Raw genomic sequence first — 27,815 nt, 5'->3', positions numbered from 1 at the left:
TAAAACAAGTGATGGGGAAAATCCGGAGAGAAGTTAAGCCTAATTTCAAAGAAAAACAGCACATTAATAACCAATTAGAGTCTGTTAAACACTGACTAATCTAAGCATCTTAGCATTTATCCACTTGTAACAAACATTATATACTTGCTAGAAAACTAAAATCCTAGATGTCATTCTCACTAATACGTTACCTAGGGATTAACATCTTTCCTTTTGTTTGATGCAACTCTTTTAAATGCTATTAGTTTTTTTTAGCTACTAACTAGCATAGCAGTGTTAGGATTGTTGTATTATTTAAGCAGTATACATGTGACTGTTTTGTAGAGATCAAAAAAAGATTTCATGAATAAAAATCATTATTAACATTTCCAGAAAAGGATGCAATGATTAGACTGAATTGTGAGGCTGCACAGAGTTTGCAAGGATTGGCTGACTAATAGTTGCGACTGCAACATCACAGAGTCTTGGAGGGACTGGCTAATGAGTGCTGAAATTTCTTGTTTAAACCTGAAATATGAAGAGATGAGGGCGTGTTTAGTTGACTAAATGGTTAAATGCCATCTCCTTCTATAGATTACAGCACAATTACAAGTCTAAAACGTTAAACATATTGATAATATCCTGTCAAATCTTGCGCTCAAAACGCAACACAACCCGCTGCCAATACTTGGGGCTTGGGGCAAAGACTGGCTATAACTCTGGTTTAAGGGCCTGCTCGCTCTACTAGCAGGATGTAAACAAGCCTCCAAGGAGCGGCGTGTTTAGGCAGTATTTCGAAATGGAGATGGAGATAAATGGAGATGTGTGTATAGGCTGTGTCAGGTTAAATTGGCATATCGACCGGAGAAATGTGCAACCACATTTAGGACGTAAACCTGCATGAAGGACCAAAAAGGCTGCCGGTGCGAGCACTGCCAATGTTTGCCAACGATAGTCGGTTCACGATGTTTTATTTAAAAAAAATTGAGAATTAAAAAAATGACTAAAAAAGATTCCTTTGATTGCCACAACACCAATGCACCTCATAATATCTACACTCATTTGGGCTAAACCTGCTTGTTAGGATGGTTTGGTCTCCACAGCTGCCATGATAACGTCTGCTTTTTACAAACAACCAACTCTGCTCTACAGCTGCTGACGCTCTCCATATTAGTGCAGGGTCCAGAATTAACTTTTTGATTCACCAGCTAAGGTGGCGGGTAGATGAAAAAATTCACTGACCAGTGAACATATGTCACATAAACATCAACGTTACAGTACTTTTTATTGAGAATTTATGTTGCTGTTCTGTTGAATCAATCACAGGACGTCAGCTGCAGACACGGTGAGAGAGAACGGAGGAAAGTCAAGTCGACCGTTTGACCGGAGCAGTTGTTCCCGACTCAGTAGTATGGACCACGGATCAATTGTGTGCTGATGCACTAAAAGTTAAAAGGGGCGCACCGCTAAATGTACAAGACTATAAAGACTATAACCTGGAATACAACAATATTTGCGCTTCAGCCCCTGACTTTTCAGGAAAATTTTAAATACTGCCATCAGAGGGAAACTACAGTGAAGATAATTGACCATTATGTACAAGACTTTCTGTGAGCTCTTGAAGAAAAAAGACAGAAATAAGACCACTGATCCTCACTCTGAGATAACACTTTCTGCAATGGTGAAAGAAAATGTACATTTCTTGCTTTGCAGCAAAGCATGCCTGCTCATATTCCATTTAGGGCAGTAACAAGGTAAAGCAAGTCATAGTTCTGACAGATTACAGCTATGATTACTGAGGGATTAGCAGCCTGGGAACTCAGCGATGGACAACGAGGTAGATTAATGCCCCTCCCCCCAAAAAACAATCAGGACACGACACAGCTCAGCCACCTCTAGCATGACACCAAATTATGTGTTGGAAGGGTTAATGGTAAGTCAATTAGAGCATGGCACTAATCTGCACGAGCCAAAGGTCATCTCTTATTAGACTGGCAGATTAGAGCCGGAGGTTCCCTCACTTTGAGTGCTACTTCACCTGAATGCACACCCACAATCCCCCGCAGGAGGGCTTCAAGCCAATAAACAGCTCCCATACAAGCTCATTCATTATTCAGCTCCCACCCAATCCCAACAAGTGATCAAGAAACTCAGACTGTTAAAGGCCCCACACTCTGAACCCTGGAGGCCAGAACATGGTAAGAAAGGAGAATATCCAAGTGCTCGATAATCAAGCTGACCCCCAAACCCTCCAGCCTATCTTACAGACCTGCTGCAGCTTTAACCCTGACAGCTGCTCCTGCTGGGTTTCAATCAGCTCAGATGGTCATTTCTAAAGTGGGATATATGTTTTTTCTGTCACTCCATCAGGAGGAATGTGTGCTGCTGCAGTGAAAAGTTGTTCTTCTTTCAGTATCGCCCTCAAATACTGCCTACAGCATGGTGTGCTAGTAAATCCACTGATTCAATACCATATTTTTTAGTCCTGCAAAAAGAATCAATTGGCTCTGTATATTTTCACACCTGCTGATAGCTTACCACGGTGTGAGCTGCATGCCTGAATGCAAATTGACAGACTTTTCAATAAGACCTTACCTGGAATCAATCCTGGCATCCTCCTGGTAACATTTCCACGGGCAGTAAGAGTTTGCCAATTCATGATTAGGGTAATATTCAGGAAAATTCATCATGACAAAGTGGGCAAGAACATTCGATGCAATGCAACTATTGCAATTGTCATGAACATGATAAAGCTTGTAGTTTGTTCTGCTCCCACATTTCTTCATGTCCACTCAATTCCACTGTGATGCTTTGTGCAGACGTCCAATTATAGGTAGAACTAATGTAAGGGCAAAAAAAAATCTGCTGACTCTTTTGTTTTTTGTCGGCCATTTCCATATCACTTTTTAAGTCATGTTGTGCCTCCTGACATCTCCCACCTTCCGATCTGACAGGCAAAGCCTCCTCCTGTGAGGTGCATGTGTGAACAACTAACTCTGAACATTTCCAGGGCAGACTGTCCCGAAAAGATGTAAACATTTTCAGGAGTGCTCAACAATGGCAATAAATTGTCATGTGCTCTTTGCAAATACATGTATTGATGCAGATAATACAGAAATAATATGGCTGCAAATCTGTGATGACAGTTTTGAAAGTCAATGAACCTATGGTGCATTGCTCTGGAATTAAAATATTGTAATTTGTTTCTATGATCTTTAAGGACCTGCATTGAAATGTTTTAAGTTATACGATCCAGATTCCTTTGTTAGAGGCTCATTATCAATGTATCAAACATTAATGTATATCAAGATATGTATTGTATGGTGGGGTTGAGGGAAATATTCAGCCCTAGAAATGATGCAACATATGCAAAGTTTCATCATGTAAACACAAAATGTTGAGAGATAGCAGCCAACTCTTACAACCTGCAGACTTACAGATCTCTAACCAATAGCTGTGCTGCAGGTGTAGCTGCTGAAAGTATACACTCTGCGGCATGTCGGCTCAGCTAACAGCCCTTATATAAAGCCACAGCTTAACCAGCAGCCGGACAATGAGCTGTGATAACGCTGATAACTCAAACCCTGCCCGGTAAAACTGAACACCTGCCTCGCCATTGTTGGGTCATGTGACACACAAGACCGCCTGCACAGAGGTCATTTAATGCTCTGTGCTCTGACAAAGCGTACTGATGTGATATGCAGTAGATGTTTTGTGTAGAGTTGGCAAATGAACCTGGTAAGTTTTCATTGTGCATTAATCAACAAAAATTAGCAGGACAAAGTGTTTGAGTTGACTCTGCTTTTTATTACCCTGTGATGTAAATATACAGAGTGCTCTATGTACAAGGCTGCAGTTAGTTTTAGGAATGCACCAGTCCAATCCTGACTTAGCAGCTGGCTCAGATATCTGTGACAATAGGCCAAGCCATGAGGCTGATCTATTCACTTTAGTTAGATCCTGTTTACAGCAAACTCCTGTATGTGCTAAGTCACCGTCCTCTCAGGTGAAAAAGGGGCTGCACAAATTGCAGTTCTCAAACTGTAATATTTAGCCTTTATAGAGACTACCCTTAAAGCTGTGCATGAGAGGGAAATGTTTGACACTGATTAAATGTATTGTTGTTGTTTAAAGTCTTTAGAGTTTGCATTTATGGGTGATAAATGGAACAACAGAGGAGCTGTCCCATTTTATTTCGCACTGTGCAAAATATGATGACCTAAGAGAGTTATTGTTTTATGAAACAGCTTGTCAAAAACCATCATGAGCTAAAACTGGAATCTTGCATACTTAAGTAATTCTCACATCCACAAATCGGAATGAGTAACGATCAAGTTTCCAGTGCATTCAAAAAATGCATCTGCGCGCGCGCGCACACACGCACAGACACACACACACACACACACACTGACAGGTTGCACGAGGAATCTCACACATGATGTGTACACACGCAGCGCTGTTTCAATCTCACAACAACTTTGAGTAAATCGGAGTAAAAAAGGGCAGCGGTGCATCTTCACAGAAGTATCTACTGAGTATTAAACATCAGCCACCAGCACGGGATCCTGCAGGGATGAGGGGTAACTGACCAGCGCGCGGAACCAGGATAAAGACTGAACAGATCACGGAGCAGATTCAGTTTGGTCCTTTCACAGCCAAGTAAAGTGTTATTTTACCATATACACTATATATATATTTGATGCACACACAAACACGCACAGCAGTTCAGTAGAGTGAAGTTGGCGCGTGCACATGCACAGATTATCACAGTGCGACTCAATGCGACTTCTTACCTTTCAGGCGTTTTCAGGTGTTTCTTCCTTGCAGGATATGCAGTCCATCATTAGACACGGTGTAGTTTCACTCCAACATTAAATCCATTTCTGTTTGTAATTTCCACACCCCGGGTTGGATCTTCTCTTACTCCCGGTGCGCCTGAAAACGGATCTGAGGCTCTGCGGGAAGAACGGAAACAACACCGCGAGCTCCGAGCATCGATCAGATCCAAATGTGGGATATAGATATTTTTAAGTTTTAGAAAAAAGAAGCAGCGACAAAGTTTGTGGGACTGAGAGCTCTCTGTTCGCTGCTCTCAGTAAGACTGCGCTCCTCCTCCTCACCGCGCTGACGGAGAGAAAATCCCGTCCGCGCGCTGCGCTGTTGTCTGCGTTCCGATCTAAATACCTGCAGTGTGTTTCCTCCACCATGCACCGAGCGACTGCGCCCACAGAGAGACACAGAGAGAGAGAGAGAGAGAGAGAGAGAGAGAGAGAGAGAGAGAGAGAGAGAGAGAGAGAGAGAGAGAGAGAGAGAGAGAGAGAGGCGGCAAATGGAGCTGAATTTCACGGATATGTGACTGATTTAAAATGCAAACGAGTGTTTGATATCACAGTCAGACAGCTCGTGAACAGCAGCAGCACTTTGTAAAGACATGAAGATCCTGGTGATGATGATGACGAAGATGAGTAGATGAAAACAGACAAGATAGATTAAAAAAAAAAAAAACATTGGGTTTTTGCCATAACTTAAAGATGTGGGAAATTAACATTTCAAAAAAGTTTATAAATCGGAAAAGAATTAGGGCCACATATGAAAAAAAAACGGAGTTCGATTTATATTGGCTATGTGGAAGATAAGTATGTATCTCTAAATATAGCCCATATTTAGGCTATATCTATGTTTTAAACCTTTGATCATGTTTTAAAACATATTCTATTTTCAAAGTTTAATATCGAAGCCTTGAGAAGCTATGGATCATTTTGTTTCCTGTTTCACCGTAACAAAGAGTCTTTGTTGATTGTTTTCTCAAGATGTGGACTTCTTCATCAGGTTATATAGGCAGTCCCTCCAGGAAGTCACGATGTTGCGATCGCAACAATTCAACCAATCCCCGCGATTTCTGGGCGACGTTGCAATTTTGTCAAATCACCGCAGCTTTTCTGCAAATTTGAACAAAAGCAGCTAAACTGAAAGCTCTTTTTAACAGAGCTCAGTGCGGACAAGAGGAACAGGCACTTCTTTGGCACCAGGTCTTTGCAAGTTAATCACATTCTTCATCCCATCAACTTCAAGTCACAGCCTCAGCCATCGTCCGGTCAACTCCAGATAGATCTTGTTGTCCCTTAGGGCAGACATCTTTACTCATCATGTCTCCCTGTAGAGTTTAAGTGCCAATGATTTCTGACAATCATTCAATATCACATTTGTAAAATAAACCTTTCATCCAAATGTAATTTATTTGTCTCTCCTGATTGAAATATATATGGATGTTTACATTACAGTAGGAATTCCATTGTCTCTTTTCCTCCAAAACTTCAACAGCTCTGTGAATACGACATGCCCTCAGATTCTGCATTTCCAAAAAAGTATAAACACAAAAATAGTGGCCCAAAAAACACATAGAAATGACCCTTTATAAAGCACAAAACACTTCATGTCAAACAGAGAGGATAATAAAACACAGAAAGCAGTAAGTGATGATACAAAAGTTCTCAAACTTTATTTAAAACTTAATTTCAGACATGCGTTAATATCATAGTTAATATCAACATAAAACATCTTGAGGACAATAACACAGATACTAAATAATTCACTTCACACATCTGTTGGGCAATCCCAAATGCAGACTTTTATATGTTTCCAATAAGAGAAGTCATTCATGTTGGTCCAGGTAAGTGTTTCCTTGAATTATTTTGAATCAGTCCATGTAAATGTATACATGCTGTACAATCCTTTAACACAGTAGGACACATAGAACCCTTCTAAAGGCCCAAATGTACTATTTACACCTGTTTCAGGAAGACAGTTCAACAAACTCTCAGACTAACGCTGAGCTCTGAGTTGATTTACCCTCAGCTGGGAAACTCTGAGTTTTTGGTTCCAGATCAGCTGATTTGAGTTTGTTAAATCAACTCTGAGTACTGTATGTCCACCCAGTGTTCAGCACGTGCACCATGAGGATAAAAAGCCAACAATAATGGAGCCCCGATACTACGATTCACCATGGCAACAGGTGATAAGAAGAGATCCTCGTACTTTAGCCATCTTGAAATATATTGAACTCTTTTTCTGGCAAGGCCATCTGCTCTTTGTCTAATAGGCAAGGCAAGTTTACTTATATAGCGCTGTTCAGACACAAGGCAATTCACAGTGCTTTACAGACATAAAAACAGAAATACATTAAAACAAAGCTTTAGGAAAGAATGTAACAGAAATTAAGAAAACAGTGCAAAAGAAAGATTGTACATCATTAAAAGACAGAAGAATGTAAAAGTACTCGATAAGGTAACAACTTTTTAAAAACTATTAATTTGTTGGTGTAAGGCAGAAAGTATATTTCTAATGGACAGCCTGAGTGAATAATAACGTTTTACGGCCTGATTTGAAGGAGCTGAGTGTGGCAGCAGTCCTCAGGTGTTCAGGGAGTTTGTTCCACTGAGGAGCGTAGTGACTAAAAGCTGCTTCACCTTGTTTGCTTCTGACTCTGGGAACTGAGTAAACCTCTTCCTGAGCACTCTGGGTGTTTTTATGTTCTACAAGTAGATCTGACATGTATTTAGGGCCAAGACCATTCAAGTCTTTATAGACCAGATGTTGAAGTCGATCCTCTGACAGACAGACAGACAGTGCAGTGATTGAAGCACAGGTGTAATGTGCTCCACCCTCTTTGTGTTGGTGAGGACCCTTGGTGCTGCGTTCTGGATCAGCTGCAGCTGTCGGACTGATTTTTTACTGAGGCCTGTAAACACATCGTTACAATAATCCAGCCTGATGAAAATAAAAGCATGAACAAGTTTATCTGAATCCTGTTTGGTCGGAAAAACTTTGATTCTTGCAATATTTTTCAGATGGTAGAAAGCTGATTTTGTTACCATCTTAATGTGGTTGTTGAATTTCAGGTCTAAGTCCATAATCACACCCAGAGTTGTTGTTCTAAATTACATGGAGTCAAGATGAGCTCTGACCTCTGACCTTTCCTCTTTGGGGCCAAAGAACAATCACCTCAGTCTTTTCTGGGTTCAGTTGTAAAAAGTTCTGACACATCCACTCAGTGATTTCATTAATGCATTTGCTCAGTGAATACAAGAGACTGCGGTCATTCGTTGACATGGATATATAGAGTTGTGTGTTGTCTGCATCATTATAATAGAAGACGTTGTACTATTCCATGATCTGAACAAGAGGGAGCATGTAGGTGTTAAATAAAAGAGGGCCATGGATGGAACCATGAGGAACTCCACAGGTGATCTTCACATGCTCAGATTCATAATTACCAACAGACACAGTGTTGTCCCTGTCCTGCAAGTAAGGACATGGTGCAGGTGGTGCCTCTTGCCCTCTTATACATGCAGCCTGTACAAAGGTGTCTGCTACAGTCAGTCAGGACTTTCACCTTCAGAGATCCCACCTGACAAGGTCTTCACTGGTGGAGGGAGCCAGCCAACATCAAGGTGAGGCATGCTCTCTGTCTTAACAGATGCCTCCCAGACTGGTTGGTGTGCCGTTCACAAGGGATCGGCATGAGGTGGTCCAGCTGTTGGATCAAGATCAGCCATGTTGCTGTGTCTTCATGTAAAGTTACTCGTATCTATTCTCACTACATTTTACAAGAAGCTAACACTGAAAGGGAATAATACAAGTTGTTTTCCACATTGGCTCAAGGTTAAAGTTTTATAAAAATAAAAAAAAATCAAATAAAACATCAGAGAAACTTCCTCAAACCTGTTGTGAACACAATCATTGATAACAGTTATCAATATCACGTAATCACATAATAATAAGATAGGGATATTAACTATAAACATTAGCTGGTAAAATCTGGAGGTTATTATCTGTCCACGTGATGTGAAGAGAACTGTGTGCCTTCTCACAGCTGCAGAGTTTGTGGATGGTGCAGAGAGAAGAGCTGTGTCTGTCAGAGAGAGTGAGAAGGTCCCAGCTGCTCTCACTGAGTGTTAGAGCTCATCTATAATGCTCTGTCATTTATTACAATAAAACCTCGTAGGAGGAGCAGAATCAGTGGCTCTGCTGCTGAGGAGGCACATGTGTCTGAATGGACTGAAACAGAAGTGTGGGAGCTCTCACACATTCAAACAGTTCGGAGGGTGTGTTGGTTTGAAACGAGCGAGGCTGCGCTGTCTGCCTGTGTTTGAGGCACTGGATCTTGATTTAATAAAGTTAAAGTCATGACCTCTTCTTTTTTTTGTCATGTTGCTTTTTGAGTCGTCATATTTCACCCAAATTCTTCTGATCAAACAAAATAATCATCAATTTATGAAAAGTCGAAGTGTCAATGCAACATATATTTTATCTTCAAAATCATAATTTTATCTGTATTATGATGTATGACTGTAGCTTTTCTTACGGATGTAGGCTAATCACCATTAAATAACAAAAGAAGAAGAAAGCGTCAGATAATATTGTTTGCTGTAAGCTCTTCGCCCTCGAAAGGCAATTCCCTTAAATGTGACAAATTTTAATTTAAGGCAGCAGAGACTAAAAGTATCATTTAATCACAGAGGATTTTATTGGCATCGCAAAGTGGATTTAATGACCTGTAGAAGTGTTTTGTCTGTCTTTTTTTCTCCATTTATTTCAGAAACAAACTTCCAGCTCCTTTCACTTGATTGGACACTGGATGCATTTTAGTCCCTCTCAAGTCTTTTATGAGGAGCTGTATGCAAAACACAAAGGTGTCTGCAGATGGCCAGTGGGATGGATACACACACACACACACAAACACACACACACAAACAGTCAGGTAGCAGGCTGGCAGAGATGCTCGTATTTTTAGCCAAGAAGCTTCAAAGTGAGGATCGCTTTCAGTTTAGAGCTCCTGCCACAAAGGCAGGTGTGTATGAATGTGTGTGTGTGTGTGTGTGTGTGTGTGTGTGTGTGTGTGAGTGCATGGCACCTGCCACAGATGGTGTCCTGATGGAGGTGCTGTGTGGTGGTGGTGGGGTTGCCCAGACCTTTCAGAGCAGAGGATTAAACAGAGATCACGTCACAGGATTTGATTCTCTCTCTGCCCGGCTCAGGGTCAAATGAACGCCTAACAGTCGGCATTTGACCGGTTTATGTTGCATCCGGACCTCCAATCTCCTTTTCCCTGTGCATTAGAACATAAGCCTCCTCTGTGGCCTTAACAATGTAGTCCTGTGTGCTTCTTTGTGGGATAAATCCACCATCTGCTTTGTTTTATACCAGGACATCTGCTCCCTGATCCATTAGCACCAGACAAACATAGACGTGAACATATAGATGTTTGTCAGGACACGTAAATGTAGATCTATCAAAAAAAAGAAAACTTGAATTTCCCTCGGGATCAATAAAGTATCTATCTATCTATCTATCTATCTATCTATCTATCTATCTATCTATCTATCTATCTATCTATCTATCTATCTATCTATCTATCTATCTATCTATCTATCTATCTATCTATCTATCTATCTATCTATCTATCTATCTATCTATCTATCTATCTATCTATCTATCTATCTATCTATCTATCTAGATCTGGGGAGCTTTGAGCACTGTGTGGTAAAGCAGTCATATATCATCTGCATGCATGGCTGAATAAACGGGTTCTTGTATCATTTATGTCTCTCGAGAGCTTGACTTTAAAAAAATGTTCTGAATCACTGAAGTTTTGAGTCAAAATCCTCAGATCATAAAATAACACTGTATCTACAATTTAAAAGTCTAATTACTTTATTGGGTTAACGTTTAGTTACAAACGTTAAACCACAGCAACCAAAAATGTGCAAATTAAGCAATGACAGTAGGAAACCTCTCTAAAGGTTCCCCATCTGACAGCACTCGCTCTCGCTGCCCAGCGTTGCACGGATGTTTGCTGTGAAGTTTATCGATAAGAGTCAACCAAGGAAATTAAAGAGGGATTTTCTAAAGCGGAGGAAGTGTTGGGACGATGGCATACATGACGATGATGAATGCGGGTTGTAAGGCCCCCCATTATTTCTTGCCTGGCTCTACAGTTGACTCCAGAACTGTGCTACTGCAAGACAGAGGGAGACTCAGGATGGGGTCTTTCTAAAGCCTAATTCTGCCTGAGCTGATCACGGCCCAGACTGTGCCTAAAGTTAGACAAACAAGTGGAGAGAAAGAAAAAGGGAAGGTGGAAGAACGGAGACAAACAGCGTGGAGTGTGATGGCTCAGCATACTGTCAGGTGACTGAAGGCCTGTTTTGGCTGCTGTCCTGATCCCAAACCTAACATATATCAATTTCATTCAGTAAGTCAGACGTTACGTTAAACCCATGCATGCGCCCAGGTGCTCCTGAACTCTGACTGTAACTGAATCATCCTGATTATGAATAAAAAAAAAGAAACATATTTTATTGCAGTTCAAATCTTCAAACACTTCTGGAGGCTCCTCTTGGAAACAAATGTTGGCAGCTGATGAAACACTAACACCTGATGCTGTGAAGTCTTCTCACAGATACCCCAGAAATCTCCCAGAAAGCTGAAGCCATCCGTTAAATCATTTGATTGGAAGGCAGGTGTTTTGTTAATCGCTGACAGCTCCTGCTGCGGGAGGCCGTCTCCCCCCGAGCAGAACAAACAGCTGATGAGAACATTGATGTTTTCATCAGGGAGACGAACACAACGTCTTCACCGCCGCTGACTCACAACAACACCGTTAGGAAGTGTTGGATGTGAGAAATTAAAGGGAGATGAGATGAAAGATTTTCTCATGTAGCTGTGAATTTAACAAATATGACAGTGATGGGAATATTTATGACGTTTTCTTTTTCAAAAATATTAGACATGAGTATAAGGATGTCAACGTGTGACTTTCATAAATGAAAGTCATAATTAAGCACAATAAGCACAAGCGGCGGACACATTTGTAAGTTGCTCGATGTGCACTTGCCTATGACCTTCATTGTTGTGTTAGCAGGCTAATGTTAGCACACTTTAGATAACTCATAGCTTCGTATTGCACATAAATTGACACAGAATGACCGTGATCTAAAAACACTTGAGTGACATCCAAATAAGCAGTGAGTAGACTATGTGAGTCTTCCTTCCTGATTTATCAAACACGGGAGATGATGGAAAACTATCGATTGTGCCAACGGGTGGTATACACATGAGGTCTGCCTTGATGTTGAGAGTGGCATGAGAGCTGTATCTCTAAAAGATGTAAATCTTGGGACACATCATCAGTGGTGTACCTTTGAATCAGGAGGTGATTCGGCCTTTCAATCAAAAGAAGGGAGCCGGATCCTCTAAGCAAACATTGAGTCAAGTCAAATGACCAAAGTGCTTTACATGCACACAAACCGATACTTACCGAGACGAGAAATAGCCGGGGACTGAACTTATCAAAAGGGTAAGAAACAACCATTCTTATATATAAAGTAAGTCATGGACTTGGACCCGTAGGATAAGAGTCAGGGACTCCTAAGAATCATGAAACACATCATCAGTAGTGTACCTTTGAGTCACAGGGTGTTTCAGACTTGTACCATTAGACACCCTCATCAAAGGTGGCCAGCTACAGGGTGATCCAACCTAAGCTTGTGTCCCATGCCCAATCATGAGAATTGCCCAGTTGTTTAACTGGTGCAGCTCATGGGACTATGCAAGGCATGGGACGCCCTCTTCCCTGAGTCAAGCTGAGAGCTGACCACATACCTTGTTCTCCCTCCTCCTGCAGGGTTGGGAACAGGGTGAGGCGAGGAAGAGGATCCTGGATCTAAGTGAGGGAGAGGGGTGATAACATCCTCAGAGTCATCAGGTGGGAAACCTCCTTCAGTGGTGTTTTGTTGATAGGCCCACTTGTGGTTGAAGAGGGCTGATACTGCTGGCTTGAAAGATGCCCGCTCAGCAGTTCAGATAGATGTGTCGAGGATTTGAGATGCAGTCTGTTGTTGGTGACATGTCGCTTCCTTGATATTTATTGACGGCTGATACTGCTGACCTGGAAAAGCCCACTCAGAACTTCAGACAAAGTGGGGCATGGGGTGGGGGGGATTAGTGAGCAGGTTATGTTGTTGGTCTTTGAGCCTAGCAAGGGTCCTTGAGCTTGATCCAAATGCATTGGCTGTTTCTTTCAGCTGCTTCAGAGACTGATCTAATTGTCTGTTGCAAGGTCTGTCCCTGGATGCCAAAAACCTCTTTATACACAAGGTTGCCTTATCCATGTAAACATGTTGTATACTCAGACCAATGAAATGGTTACAAATTGGCATGTGATGATGATCTGCCAATCAAATCCTCCACTCGGTTCAACATTGTGTGTGTGTCTCTGTGCTGTTCCAACAATGACTGGTTTCCTTTTTGGAGGAAACAAATATTGTTTGGGAAGCAGCTTCTGAAGGACTCTAACTTCAGCGTCTGTTATTTTTCACACTTGAACTCTGAGTGTGAATATGTTTTACACAGTTTTGTCACGTTTTCTACTCTATTAGAAGTCAAACTAAACGGAAAAAAAAAAAGGAAAAACAGAAGGGAGACAGCAGAAGACCTTCATTTGATCAGACACGACTCGGACACATTCATAGTTCTGTGTTTTTTTTAGGAAATGACACAAAGAGCAGTGTTGCTTTTCTCTACAAACCCAGACACTCGTTCATGTCTTTGTCATGTCTCTGCAGGCAGCGTGAAGATGAAATATTCACAGTAAAACACTTTTCTGTTCTCTAAAGACATGGTCCATTTATGAAAAGTGATGTACACTCATGAAATAATCACAAGTTGTAGAAATAGTTGGGGTTGTAGTTACTGTAAATCCCACAATTAAAAAGTGAAACCTAAAAAAAAAAAAAAAAAACAGACCCACAGCTTCATATTACAAACTGATACAAATACAAAGAAGAAGAGAAAGACGTGCAATAAGAAAGAGAGAGACGATGAGACAAGTGTTAGTTAGACAAAGTGCATATTTTATCAACCCTCAACTGCAGATACATAACTTTCTCACTTCTTTATCTCGTCTTGTCTTTATCTTATCTTCCAACTTATATCTTGTTTATTTTGGTGGAAGCCTCACTGTAGAGTTAAAAGGCATCAAAGTGAGGCTGAGCATGAACTTGAAGTTGTCTCAAGACTCCCAGACAGGCCACTGGGGGTCAGGTCTGACTTTGGTGTGGTTGTTTTTATTCTATTTTAGGTTTTTCTTGATGTTTCCTTTATTTATTCTGCATTCCCTTCCCTTTGATTTCTCACTCCCTTTGTGTATTTCTCACCTGCCATATTCATACTGCTGCTGTTAGCCACAATATTTGCCTCCCTGAGAAGTTTCACCTCCAATCTGAACGTCACAGACGGCCAATGGAGGGCTGACGTGATCACCCGTCTGTACGTTCTGAGCAGGGGCAGTTTCAGTGGAGGCCGCCGAGGAGCAACGTGCCGTGTGTGTGATGGATTCTGAGTCTAACCTTCCACCCCACCCTAATTGACTCCATCCAACCACCTTGTAGGACGGTGCATCAGGGAACTTGACACGTCAACTAAAATGGCACAAAGCAATTTCCATCCAGAGACGAAAGCTAGTTGACAAAGCAGGGCACCGAGGGGCAGCACAAAGTCCATCTCCCTGTCCAAGCAGGGCCAATGGACTAACTAACTGAGAAAAATCTGGGGCATTTTAACATCAACTGAAAACATCTTTAGGAGATAAAAAGAAACAAAATCATCAGAGCCACTTACAAAATCATTCCTACACCCAGGAACTTAAACCAGTGTGTTTGAGCAGATCCCTCAAGTGCTCTCCACCAAACTCCAGCAATGATATAATACTTCCTAACCAGCTGTAAAATCAGACCTCCAACTGGCAATCACACTGAAAGGAAGAACTACCACTATTGTTCTCCCTCTACAAATGTCGGGACTCTGGGACACCACCCGTCCATGAGTGCAGGACAGCTTCACATGAAACCATCTGCTAGAGTTCCTCCTGGACCTCGAGACCAGAAAAAAACTTCAGTGCCAATGACGACTACAACAAATTTCAAGCCGGACGTGCTGCAGTTGATATAGTGTGCGAATGAATGCAGACATAGCAGCTGAGGAAGGAAAACAAAGCCGGCAGTCTCTCTTCCTCATCTGTGGAGGTGTAGTGGGTTTTGTAGTCAGGTCAACAACCAGGCTCCTGAAGAGTAGAGGGGTTCAATGACAAGCCCTCTGACTAAGTGTTTAGTCACCGTCAGAGGTTGATGAGTAAAGCAGCAACTGGCTTTTAAGAAGACGGAACAACTCCAACCGGCCGTCACCGTGTCCAGCAACAAAGTGAGAGAGTGCCACAGCTCTCTTGAGATGATGTGGGCCGATCAACCAAACAGCAATATAAAGGTGCCCAGCCGTTGATCCAGATGAAGTGACCTGTCATGACAGCAGAAAATAAGTGCTGGTTACTGTCAGGGATTTTTTCCTCACAACCTCTTTTGTTTCTTTAACTGAAGTTTTGTGTTTCTAACATTTTGTACATCGTTTTCAAGAGATGTTCAGAAAACTGAGTTTTAAAAATAAATATCCCTCATGACAAATTACAATGGATAAAAGACATTTAGTTTCCATGGTACTTCTCCTCCTCTTGTGTGTCGATGGTGTAGGAGGCTGCAGCAGCTGCTGTAACTGTGACAGGACATGAGCTCCTTTGGTGGCAAACAATGAGCAGTGAACCTAGGGTGGACTGAGCCCTGAGCTGTTACAGCAATCACAACTGTCGCTCCTCTTGGGCGTAGACCAAAGGTTTGTGGAGGAGTGGCGAGGGACTCGGGAGGTTAAGACTGCCCACTGATCACAGAGCGATGTCACTTTAAGACCCTGTCGAGACACACAGAGGAAGCAGAGAACAACAGGAGGCAGAGACACACACAGAAAAGAAGGAAAACACACAGGGAGCAGAGACAAACAGGGTGCAGAGACACACAGAGGAAGCAGAGAACAACAGGAGGCAGAGACACACACAGAAAAGAAGGAAAACACACAGGGAGCAGAGACAAACAGGGTGGAGAGACACACAGAGAGCAGGGATGTACACTAATCAGAGACACACACACACAAAGCTGAGACTCTTAAAGAAACACACACACACACAGCAGAGAGGCAGACAGGGAGCAGTGACGCACACAGAGACACAGATATGGAGCAGAGACGCACAGGGACCAGAGACACTTAAAGAGACACAGACACATTTAGCAGAGGACATTTAGCATATGGAGTGGAGGCAGCAGGCTCTTTCATCAGAGTTTTCAAACTAGAGGAGGAGGAGGAGGTTAAATACATTACAACTCTACTCCTGCCAAACACTTGACAACATGCCTTCTCTCTGTGTGTGTTGGAGAGTTGGAGCGGTCCATGGTACTAAAGGCTGTGGTGCAGAGGCGGTTTCACTCTGACGCTCTCCATGGTGCTGAAACACTCAGCCTGCCTGCAGGGTTTCATTCTGTGTGAGCTGCCAACAGTACACTCTGTGACACAGAGCAGATGGTTTTTCTTTTTTTTTTTTGTATACATATTTTTTGTGCATTAGTTACATCAATTCAGATAAATGATGACAAATGAAGAAAGCAAAAGCAGAAGGACACAGCTTGACCTTCAATTTGTGCACTCTCTGTCATGTTTAGGGTGTCCACGTTCTGTTTTGTTGTTGTTTTCCTGTCTGTCATTCCCTCGTGTCTCCCCTTCCCTCACTAATCATTCAATTAGGTTCAGCTGCGGTCACAGGTGTCTCCCAATCATCATCATCATCAGGCTATTTAAGCTGGCTCCTTGCAGGAAGCCAGCGCCAGATTATTGTTTCATCTCCATGGGTTTGTTCCTCAGTGTTTGCGCTTGCTCTTCGTATATTCCTGGATACTTGTATTTACTCGTGTTTGTTAACCCCTTGTATTTTCTCCTTCTCCGTAGTTCCCGTTCCCGTCCTTCCTGCGACTCCGTCTTCCCCTGTTCGTCTCGTGTGTCCGATCTGGCTCATCGTCACGCGTGTTTAGGTTTAGGGTTATTAGGTTGCACTAGTGTCACATTTATTATTGTATTTCACCCCGTGTCACGTATTAATAAATTATTTGTTAAACTTCCTACTGTCTCTGAGTCGTGCGCTTGGTTCCGAAGATTTTCTGATACTTAACATTCTCTTTAAAGTCCAGCAGGGGAAGACGCTACTGGTCTTAAAAAAAGACCCAAAGGTGAAATGCTTAAAAATGTTTTGGGCGCTCTTCGTGAAGCGGTTCGTGTCAACTTAACGAAACAGATAAGTTGCTGAGCAGTGAACAATAAGCAAAGAGGAAGAAATACTTTTCAGACATTTGGAAACATAAGGCAAGCTCTCCTTAGACATGAAGCATCTGCATGAGAGCAGATATCCACCGGTAATATGACAATGACCCAACTGATCCAAAAGTTTTGTGAGAAATGTATCATATCAGCTAACTCAACATCACTATTGTCATCAAGTTTCTCGCGATGTCACTGACAGAGCCGTTTACATCAATTAAAGAGAGATCGCAGGTACGCACGAACTCACAAACAACTGACCAACATTAAACATATTTTACTGGGTGCAGTAAAGACGATGGAAGAACGACATGGTTCAGTAATTTCACAGCGCGAATAGTTTACTTGCTAACTGTTAGCATGCGTATTCAACTGTTGCCGTGCCGTCTATCGTCTACATGGCTACATGGGAGTCTTTTACTACATGCTAGTTGAAATATATTTTTGTGAGGTTACAAACTTTCAAATCTAACTTGAAGATTGACGAGGAAACTTTTTTTTTTCAAACCCGAGACGACTTTTCTGCAGCCAGTAAAGCTGCTCAACATGAGACAACGATGACACAGATAAGGAGACAGCCTAACGTTACATCTCAATCTGTACGAATAATACCTGCATGGAAGTACACTCTGCTTCTTGCTTGGTCACTTTCTTTTTCTCTTCTTAGCTTCATCTGTCAACATGCTTCTCCTCTTCGCCTCGGCCGTTGTATTAAACGGTACAGAGACGCTAGAGGCTAACTGGCTGTTTTGTGGCTGAAGGCTGTTGTGTGAACTACCACCGTAAAACTGTACGTACTTCTCAAGAGGCGAAGTCAGCCGGCTGCCAAAGTGCAGTAAACAGGTGACAGGGACGCTCTGTGGACATTGAGAGAGACAGCTTTTTTGTTGAAAGTTATTGAGACAAAAGAAAAACGGCCTCTGAAGTCGAAAAAGAATTCAATCTTATCTTTAAACTCTCAAGTCAAGGTTGTCTCACTTGTTATAAAGTTCTCTGTTGACACAGAGAGTGGATGTAAAAATGTAAAACGTGACATAAAACTGCAGCAACACATTTCACGGTGAAGTCATTCAGGTGTTTGAAACTGTGGTTAACTGAGACTGAGCAATGATTATTTTTTAATGAGAATCATTAAAAAGTTGATGTTTGCTCTGACCCTTTGTTACCTGACTGCCTTCCATAAAGCACACGGTTATAAAGATCAGAGCACTGAGAAAGGACAGTGTGTGTGAGTGTGTGTGTGTGTGTGTGTGTGTGTGTGTGTGTGCGTGTGTGTGCGTGTGTGTGTGTGAAGCAGATGGCTGCTTCCATGGCAGGTTTAACGAGCGCTGCGGCAGATGTGGCAGGTGTCACTCATCTGATCGCGTCAGTGGAGCTGTGTGGATGTGCAGACCCTCATTATGGAGCCTCGTACACTCACATAACCGCAGAGCTTTTACTGCTCCTGTTTTATACCCAGCACCACTCTTTCCATTATGTCAGTAGATAAAACTCTGCATCAATAACTGCTCCTTTTTACACTTTCACAAAGTTAGTTCTTTGTGTGAAAGTAGGCTGGTATATGATCCAGTATTGTGTACCACTAAAATATTCATTGGTGGTACTCAGTTCTGGAAAGAGGCGAGAACAACTGTCTGCTAAAACATACATTTCAGAACCAATCACTGTCACACTATGTGCATGCTGTTGTTCTACAATTCTACAATATAGTTAGCTATTGTCCAAAGAGACGGACAGTAAGTAGAGTAGTAGAGGAAGTACAATACACACAATTAAGTGCAAAGAAGTAGTTTCAAGTCCGGTTGGACAAACAGGTGCTGAGATTCAGTATACAGAGTCAAAACACTTTAAAAAAAACAAACAAATCAAAGTTAATGAACCCACCCTAAATGTCGTCATGATCTTCAATATCATCATTGTATGTCCCCTCAACATCGGCAAATGTATAGGTGTTCATTAAAGAGCTGGGTCTTTAGCGTTTTCTTAAAGGTGTGTAAGAGGTTTAACTAAAGGTCCCTAACGCTGAATCTATAAAACAGACTGGATGATAGAAGACGGCATAACCCAACTGGGGATCTGACATACACACTGAGACTTAATGCAGGTTGTAAGACAGACAAGTTTAATGATCTCTGTGCATCCGTTAAATACCGTTCACAGCACAAATGATTTACAGTTTTAGATTCCTCTGTACATGGTGTGGAGAATCATATTACCTTTACTCTAAGAATGTCAAGCATCTGATTAGAACAATCTATTATTACACTGCTTATCGGGTCAGTACATTTTGCTTCAGAGACATTACACATGATATACGTTTCTTCAAGTATGGTCATAGCTACTCAGAATAGATTGTAGTCTGCTACGAGATCATTTCTTCAGAGTGTACCCAAACTGAACGAATACAGGAACATTCGTACTATCAAGGTGCAAACTAAGGAACTCTGCAGATCGAGCAGCGTTTTGAAGTTCATCCCACCACCGGCGGGCGACAGAGGTGAAGAGTCCAGCTAGAGACTCAGGGCCTTGTTGTGAAGGTTGGATCAGACGCCATTCATTGGCAGAGCGTAGTGGACGGGAGCGAGTGTTGCACTGGATGGGAGAGTTTAGGTAAGTGAGCAGCAGAGTTTTAGGTTTGATGTGAGCAGTAACTGGGAGCCAGTGGAGACAGAGGAACAACAGAGTGACGTGTGCTATTTTGGATAGGTTGAAGACCAGCTACTACTTTTTAGCAGTGGTTTGATTGTGCATGCAGGAAGTTGTACTTGTTACTAAGGTCGAAATCCTTCATATCAGATATTGTCATGTTTTCTTCATGTTTACAATTATTGATCATTTAAATTGACTCACAGGCTTTATTGACAGAGGAGGGAGGCCTCATCCAGCTGCTACTTTTTAGTGTACCTATTTATAACATTCCCATTTCACCTCTAATAATAAACACAACTTTTACTGAATACATGATCAGTTTTGAGCACAGATGTTTGACAGTTCTGTATCGAGACAAATTACAGTTACATTGTACAGAGATAGCACAGTCTACCGAAGTGTCTTAAACATACCTGGTCAATAAAGCTGAGTCTGATTCTGATGACAGTCACTCCACCATGAGGGTCTCCAAAGCATTGTCCCTTTAACAACAGTATATCATTCTTATTGTAAAGTTAGAACGAGCTGATGGTCAACTGCACAAATAGCTCAAAATTGCATAAAACAAAGAGGTGTAAAATATGAGTTCAGTCCGATCACAAACAAGTAGTGTATTTTGCTTTTGCAGAAGGTGAAGGTTTTTGATGATTCACAGAGCAATTTTAGATTTTTTAATAAATGTAATTTTATGTGCCCATTGAGTGAAATAAATTGTACAGTTGACCTTCAGGACCACTGTCAAGTCTACAGTACAGACAACGGATGCGAGCTGATTGAAAGTACTAGTACCTTGATGCTGTTTGAATGAAAATCTGTCTTTTCCTGTACTTTATTCTGGAAAAGTAGTTAATTTATGTCTTCATAAACATTTCTAAACTCTTTTTTTTTGCAAATACAACAAATGAGCCTCCCAAGTGTGTATGAATGAGGTTAAATTCACTTGCATATATGTTCAAATAAACTATCATGATATGTTCTTGTTTCATTAAGCATTTTGTTGATTTTATTAATTTAGTATTATTTCCTGTTTTACTGTCAGAATCATTTTGTTTCTCTCTCCCCGTGTGTCCTCTCTCATTATACTGTATATTCCCAAGTTTACAGTTCAGTATTTTCTGTTTAATTGTGTAATTATTTCCCCAGTGTTTAGTGTTTTGCTTTGTTTCCTGTTTATGTGTGTTTTCCTGTCTTTGTGATTGTGTGTCCCACTCTATTATCTTTGGCCTTGGAACAGGAGGGTCCCAGGTTCAAGTCAAGGTGTGGACCAAGTCTGGATATTGGTCTGGTAGCTGGAGAGAGGCCAGTTCAGTGTGTGAGCCCTGCAGAGGTGCCCTTTAGCCCCTCCAGGAGCGCTTACTGTGGGCAGCCCCCTCACTCTGACATCTCTCAATTAGTGCATGTCCACAGGATCCTGTTTGTGTATTTCAGCCTTTGTGTGTGTGTGTGTGTGTGTGTGTGTGTGTGTGTGTGTGTGTGTAGCATGTTCAATAACAGTGTAACATTCTTGCATGATTAATCAAGGATATCTTCTTTACTTATTTGTTATCAATCCTTTTAACTTCTCTTCATGATAAGTACTCTGATGTTTGATTTGCTCTAAATACATACACATCCTGTCAGGTTAGTGTGTGTGTGTGTGTGTGTGTGTGTGTGTGTGTGTGTGTGTAACAGTAAATCAATACTGTGGCACAAACACAAAGTCCCTCAGACTCTTAGTGAGGCAGCAGCTGACCTGCAGAGCACTCGGCAAACACCCTGCCTGCTTCGCCCCGGATCAGACTACATCCTGGATCATTTGGCTCCTTCAGCCTCTCTGTCTCTTCTCTTGGCACTTTACAGCCTCGCTCTTCTTCGGAAGCATTGCCGTAAACAAAAAGAGTGACGGCAGAGGTGAGAGGAACATGGTACTTAGAGAAGACAGCTGTGTGGATGTTTCCTTTATTACTGTCTGCAGCTCTGATTTAAGTCAGGAAATTTCACAAAGCTTTGCAGGAACTCTATCAGACCACAAAGTCGGTTCGAGACCCCCCCCCCCTCACTGATTTGGTGCAGCACACACTCTGTGAGTGCAAAGAGCTAAGATCAATTACAGGTTATCTTTAAACAGTCAATTAAGCTAATCTCTCAGACCGTGCAGTTCTGAGGAGTGGCAGATCAATTAAAGAAAAGGAAAGAAGCTAACAGAGGGCAGACACAGATTCTAGAGTCTGTCACTCTTTTTGCATTTCGCTAATTGGTCCCAGCTCTAATTAAAACTAATCCAGGTCATTAGCTGACCGCAGCAGCCTGACTGAGCTGCAGGAAGTCCTCCTGAAATTACTCAGCAGGAAATAATGTTTCAGGGCCGACTGCGCAGGATCGAGACAGGATTTTTCAACATCCATTTCTTTACTTTTCCCGCTCTGGATTGTGGAAGGCTGGAGCCAATCCCAGCTCTCTTTGAGCGAGAGGCAGGATTCACCCTGGACTGTACATCCATTCAATCACTGGGCGACATATTAAGACAGTCAACCAGCCACACTCACATCTACACCTACAGGCAATTTAGTGTCACCAATTGACCAAACGATCATGTCTTTGAACTTTCCAACGTGTTACATTTTTACATTTTTTGCTATGGGGGATTTATGTATACTTTAATTTTAACATTTATTTAGACAATCCAACAATCTTGTTACAGGTCCGACTGAAATGTGAAGCAGGTGTACACAAGCTACAAGGTAATCAGGTAAGTTTTGGGCCTGATTTCCCTCTTTGCACCAAAGTCACCAAAGGCCTGATGTGATCTGATCCAATGATCTTGCCAGATGGTCCTGCGGTGTGAGGTGTGTGGAGAGTTATTTTAACCTCCCCAATCAGCTTGTAAGACTTTAATCCTATAATAATCCTTGTTAGAAACCCGAAATGTAACGATGACCCGAAATGTTATGAATATAATGTAACAAAATGTTGAGCCCAACACGTAGTAACTTTTGTTACAGTCCGGGCTCTAACGATCCTTTTAAACATATATGATCAGAAATCCTGTTGTGTGGGAAAAACACAGAGGACAGCCGAGCACAGACTCGGCTTTAATGGGTTTTAATGTGTAAATGAATAAAAGCCAATCAGGAAGCAAGCTGAATGAAGGCAGAAACACAACTAACATAACCATGGCGACGACAGAAAATCCACATCAGACCTATCATCAGGGAACCTACAGAGCATCTGGTCACTTTCAAAATAAACCCAAATATCCTGACTTCTGATTGTCAACCTCGGGAAGACATCGTGACCAGAATTGGCACTGTTCTCTCTCTTCTCACATGATGATGTGATCTTATGACCCTGAAACTGAGGGTTTAGCAGGGTTAGGCTTCACAACCCCTTTTCAGAATCCAACATCTGACGTCACTGAGACTACGTCCACTGACATTCAGTCGGTCAGTTTTGGTGAAAGATAATCAAATGAATGATACAATGTTTTTTGTGCTAGTTTCTGTTCAAACCAGAAGCCTAAATACTCTGAGATGAGGTTTTTCATTGGGGTCAGATCTGTTACTGGTGTAGTCGATCTGCAGCAGGAGTGGAGGAAACAAGAATGTGAAGTTGAGTGATGAAGAATAAGTGCTGCAGTTTCTGTCCTGCGATCTGTGAGCTTTCGTTAAAGTGCTGGGTCATTTATAGAGGAATTAGTGTGACGTCCACATTTCTCTCTCTGCATTAAGCTGACAGGTTCATTAATTATGAGGCCGATCATCAGACTCACTAACCTCTGTGTTCAGGAGCAGACTGACCCACTTTACTGACACAGCGTTTCATCACCTCTTTGTTTTTTTTTCACCAGCTGCTCCGCTGCCCAGCGAGCTGGACCCTCTGACTGTCCGAGCTCTGGTGAACAGTCAGAGGGAGCTGAGAGTGTTTGAGGCGTGTGTGGACACAGTACATTACAGACTGAAAAATAATGTCAGACTGAATCTTGAAGACCGGCGAGCAAAACTTACGATGCTTCAGTGTACACTGCATGAGGGACGGCGGAGAAATAGGTGCTGACATTTTGAACAATTTTAAAATGAGTTGACTAAAATTAGCAGGACCAAATCTGCCCGAAATTGCGCAGTGTATGTTTTTAGCCTATTCAAGTTCAATTCAAGAGGGCAATTATGTCCATGTGTCGGGGTATAAAGGATTGATGGTTACCGTAACTTCTGGAATTGCACAAAAGATAGGGAGAACATTTTATTTTCTAATATAAAAGCTGCTTTCCATCTGTGACACCGTCCTCTTCATTCTGTCTTCTTCCTTACATCACGCACAGCCATCACAGGTTAGAAGTTCACTGGCAGCAGGGACATCATTACACATCAACTTCCCTTTCCTGTGTGTAAAAGAAAAGCCATTGTGTGTAATTGCTGCCCTGCTGTGACATTTAATAGCAGAGAGAAGAAGAGTGGCGGTCTTACCCGTCCATCAGCGAGCGCTGATGCACTCTGTAATGAAAGCACCAAGTCATGCAAAAAACATGCTATCCACACGGAGGGATGGTGGCCAAAAATAGCCAATGCATATGGAATCCATTCATACTGGAGAGTGTTTCTACGAGCACTCCTGAGACTGACTGATACTACTGATTTATGATTCACATATGCCGCTCAACAACACTGCATTAAAATACAGTATACACGCAGATATGACCCACCTACACCTGGCTCACATTTCTCATATATATGTGCATTTTTACACACAGTTAAGTAACTTATGGGACCACAAAATACACATATTCATCATTGAACTGTCTTCATTTATCCTGCAGCTTCATTCTGTTCAAACTCGTGTTTATCTGTAAAGATAAAGATTTAACATAGAAAAAGGAACTCAAGTATTATTCCCTGAAAAGTCCCAGGAATATTTCAACAGCTAACCCAGACATGAACGATTACTAACAGAAAGACATCGAGAGGACACACATTCATAAATCAATTTATATATAAATTGTAAAATAACTCATAGCTCATAGAGCTTAATAGCTCATAAACAGCTAAACTACAACATCTACATCAAGCCACATCAGACGTGATCTTTATGTCTTATAACTGGATGTGCTTTTGTTTTGTAAAATTATTCTTTCTCAGTTTTCACTTTCAGCTTTAATAAAACACTGAAAAGGGGAAAAAATTGTATTTGTCTGTAGTTATATCATCCTCAAAAACCAAAATAAATGAACCCACCACTCAAAACATGCAGACTGAAAACATAACAAACACAGACTGATATGTTTAATCGAGAAACAAAAAGAATGTGGCTGTTTTTAAAAGGCCTACTATATACACACCTGTCAAACATATATGTATGCACGTCATATTACATTCAACAGTACAATGGAGTATGACTTCAAGTCAGCGATTGTTTTGCAGTATGCCAGGCTGGTAAGCTGGTGTCCGGTCTTGGAATGCTTAAATAAACATCAGCCAATCTCTTCTTCACCTGCTCCTCAAAATCATCCACTGTTTCCCTGACGGTAAATCAACCTCAGGTGTGCATCCAACAGAGAGACAATAGGACCGAACACAGACAATTGGACCAAACAGAGAGACAATAGGACCGAAGAGAGAGACAATTGGACCGAACAGAGAGACAATAGGACCGAAGAGAGAGACAATAGGACCGAAGAGAGAGACAATCGGACCGAAGAGAGAGACAATCGGACCGCCTGTTTCAGCAGTTTATGAAGCATTTTCTGTTTCAGTTTAGGCACAAACTCACTTTGCTGTTTCTGTCTCTTCGTCCACATACAGTTTGTGTGTATGTCACATAAAGACCTTGACAGCTCATCCAGCTGTCTGCCTTCATCATCCATCATCTGTCAGTACTATCAGTAAAGACACTCTGTTAACAGCTCCAAGTGCCCTAAATTGAAACCTGAACTTCTGAACAGGAGCGCGTTAAAAATGGGAGAGCCTTTTAATCTCTAGACGTTCTCGATGTTACACATGTGAGACACACGTCACCTGAGCATGAGATACGCTGCTCATGCCAGCCGAGTTTAAGCACCATGAACAACATGAAAACAGAGCCGTCACGTAGCAGTAACGCAGCAAAGAAGCATCCAATCTGAAACCTAAAATCTGGACACTGTGTCAGGATGCAATCTTTTTTTAGGTAACTTCATTTCAAAGTATCTCTGAGAAACCTCTTAACTTCTGTTTTAAGGTGCCCTTTGACCTTTCTCTCAGTTACTCTTTGGTGATACTTTCAGTGTCAAGTCACTGCAAATCAGCCTTTCTAGATACATTCAAGCTTCTGTTTGTAGATGCTGCCTAGCCTGTCTCTAAATGTATCATTCAGCAAAGGTGCATTTCAATGTCTGCTACTTCAGCATCCTGAAAAGACATGCCCAACAATGTACAGTATATCTAGACACATGGTTAGAAACTCTCACGTTTGTATTTAGCATCTCTTTTAAAGTACACTCTTGTTGTGGTGCCCTAAGAGGTCCTTTTCTGTGGTGTTCAAGGAGCTGATGGTGTCTGTCTCAAGGCAGCCTTTTTCATAGAACACCTCAGTGTGGATTTATTGTACCCTTATGGATCAGTCCATTTTCTTCTTAAGGCAGCATTATGTTTGTGCTTTTTGATATCACAGAGTGAAAGCCATGCTGAAAAGCAAAACCTATTGTTGCACATTCATTGCCATGAAGGCAATAGATGTGCAGGCTCCTCTCTGTCCAGGCAAGCCATTCACCGATGATCCCAGGGAAAACTTTGAGACAAAAAGTGTGGTTAGTAACTACGTTTTTTTTTAGATCTTTTTTTTATTTTATTTTTCTTTAACTAATGAGACAGTTTCAGATGACTTGAATAGAAAGAAATAATTTACATCGACCTCATTTCTTCTTCTACACATCGCAAAGTGTGACATTTCAGTGGCGGCTGCAGATGCTGCACACGGTCCCCATGCATGTTTAAAAATGAATAAGAGACAAGCAGCATCATGAATTATAGATGATGCACACAATAACGAATCTGCTCTTGATCATTACTGCTCTGGCTATGTGACGTCTCTGTTATGAAAACATTGCGCATTAAGGCCTGCAAGCATCAAATGTTCACAGCGTGCAGGCTTTAAATATCTAGACTTTGATGCGGAGCAGGAAGGAATGAATCTGTTTTTTTTTCATGTTTATATAATGTGTTCGCTCATGGATCTATATTGTACATCACACCCTCACAGACTCTCATCATACAGGTTTGTGTACAGAGAGATTCAGATTTGTGCTTCACAAGGCCATTCTGCTGCTTTTAATCCTCCTGTTATGGTGAAAATAAGAAAAAATGGCATTGTTCAAGTTGAATGACGAATGATATGCTCCTTTAATATAAAACTGTGTGTCTGTGTTGATGGACATTTTCCTCACTTTGACAGAGTCGAATACTACCTGACATAAATGTACTTATGTTGATCTAAGTTGGAGGAATTTGTTCCATAAGTCTCTGTGTGAGAATGTGAAAATCTTAAAATGTTTGACGATGCTGAAAAATTAACCGAGTTTTGGTTTAATGAGCTTCTTTAAATTCTGAATTCTTTACCCAAGAGTAACCCTCACAGCATGGTTTTAAATATGGGGAAAAGAGCTACTTATCTCCCTCCAAAATTAAGACTTGGACTGCCCGAAAGGAGGTCAACACAGCATGATCAATGAGTCCACAATGTATTAGAAGCTTTCTATGAAGAAAAACAAAACGCTTCGAATACAGACAGATAGAGATTGATAGATAGATAGACAGATAGATAGATCTGAGGGAAATTCAAGATAAACAAACAAACAAAAGTACTTTCACAAGCTCTTTTTAGGGAGGTTTTACCTGGTTATATCATTCTGATGCCTGAAAACGAGCTACAAAAGTAAAAATGATTGTTTCTTAGCATTTCATTTTTGGACTTACCTGCTGCTACATAAATAA

At 41.5% G+C, this 27,815-nt stretch overlaps 1 protein-coding gene across 3 annotated transcripts in view; it reads right to left on the bottom strand.

The window, feature by feature from the left end:
- The window catches only part of lrfn2b (leucine rich repeat and fibronectin type III domain containing 2b), a 150,558-nt gene extending 145,259 nt beyond the window's left edge, over positions 1–5,299 (bottom strand). For all 3 annotated transcript variants that reach the window (XM_079339918.1, XM_079339919.1, XM_079339920.1), the window contains exon 1: positions 4,773–5,299. The gene's annotated coding sequence lies outside the window, so the exon portion shown is untranslated. The remainder of the gene's footprint in view (positions 1–4,772) is intronic.
- Positions 5,300–27,815: the final 22,516 nt, after the last annotated feature.

This window comes from Symphodus melops, assembly GCF_947650265.1.
Source record: "Symphodus melops genome assembly, chromosome: 1".
Taxonomy (NCBI): domain Eukaryota; kingdom Metazoa; phylum Chordata; class Actinopteri; order Labriformes; family Labridae; genus Symphodus; species Symphodus melops.
The sequence above is the reverse complement of the archived record's forward strand: the minus strand, read 5'-3'. Positions and strand labels throughout refer to the sequence as shown.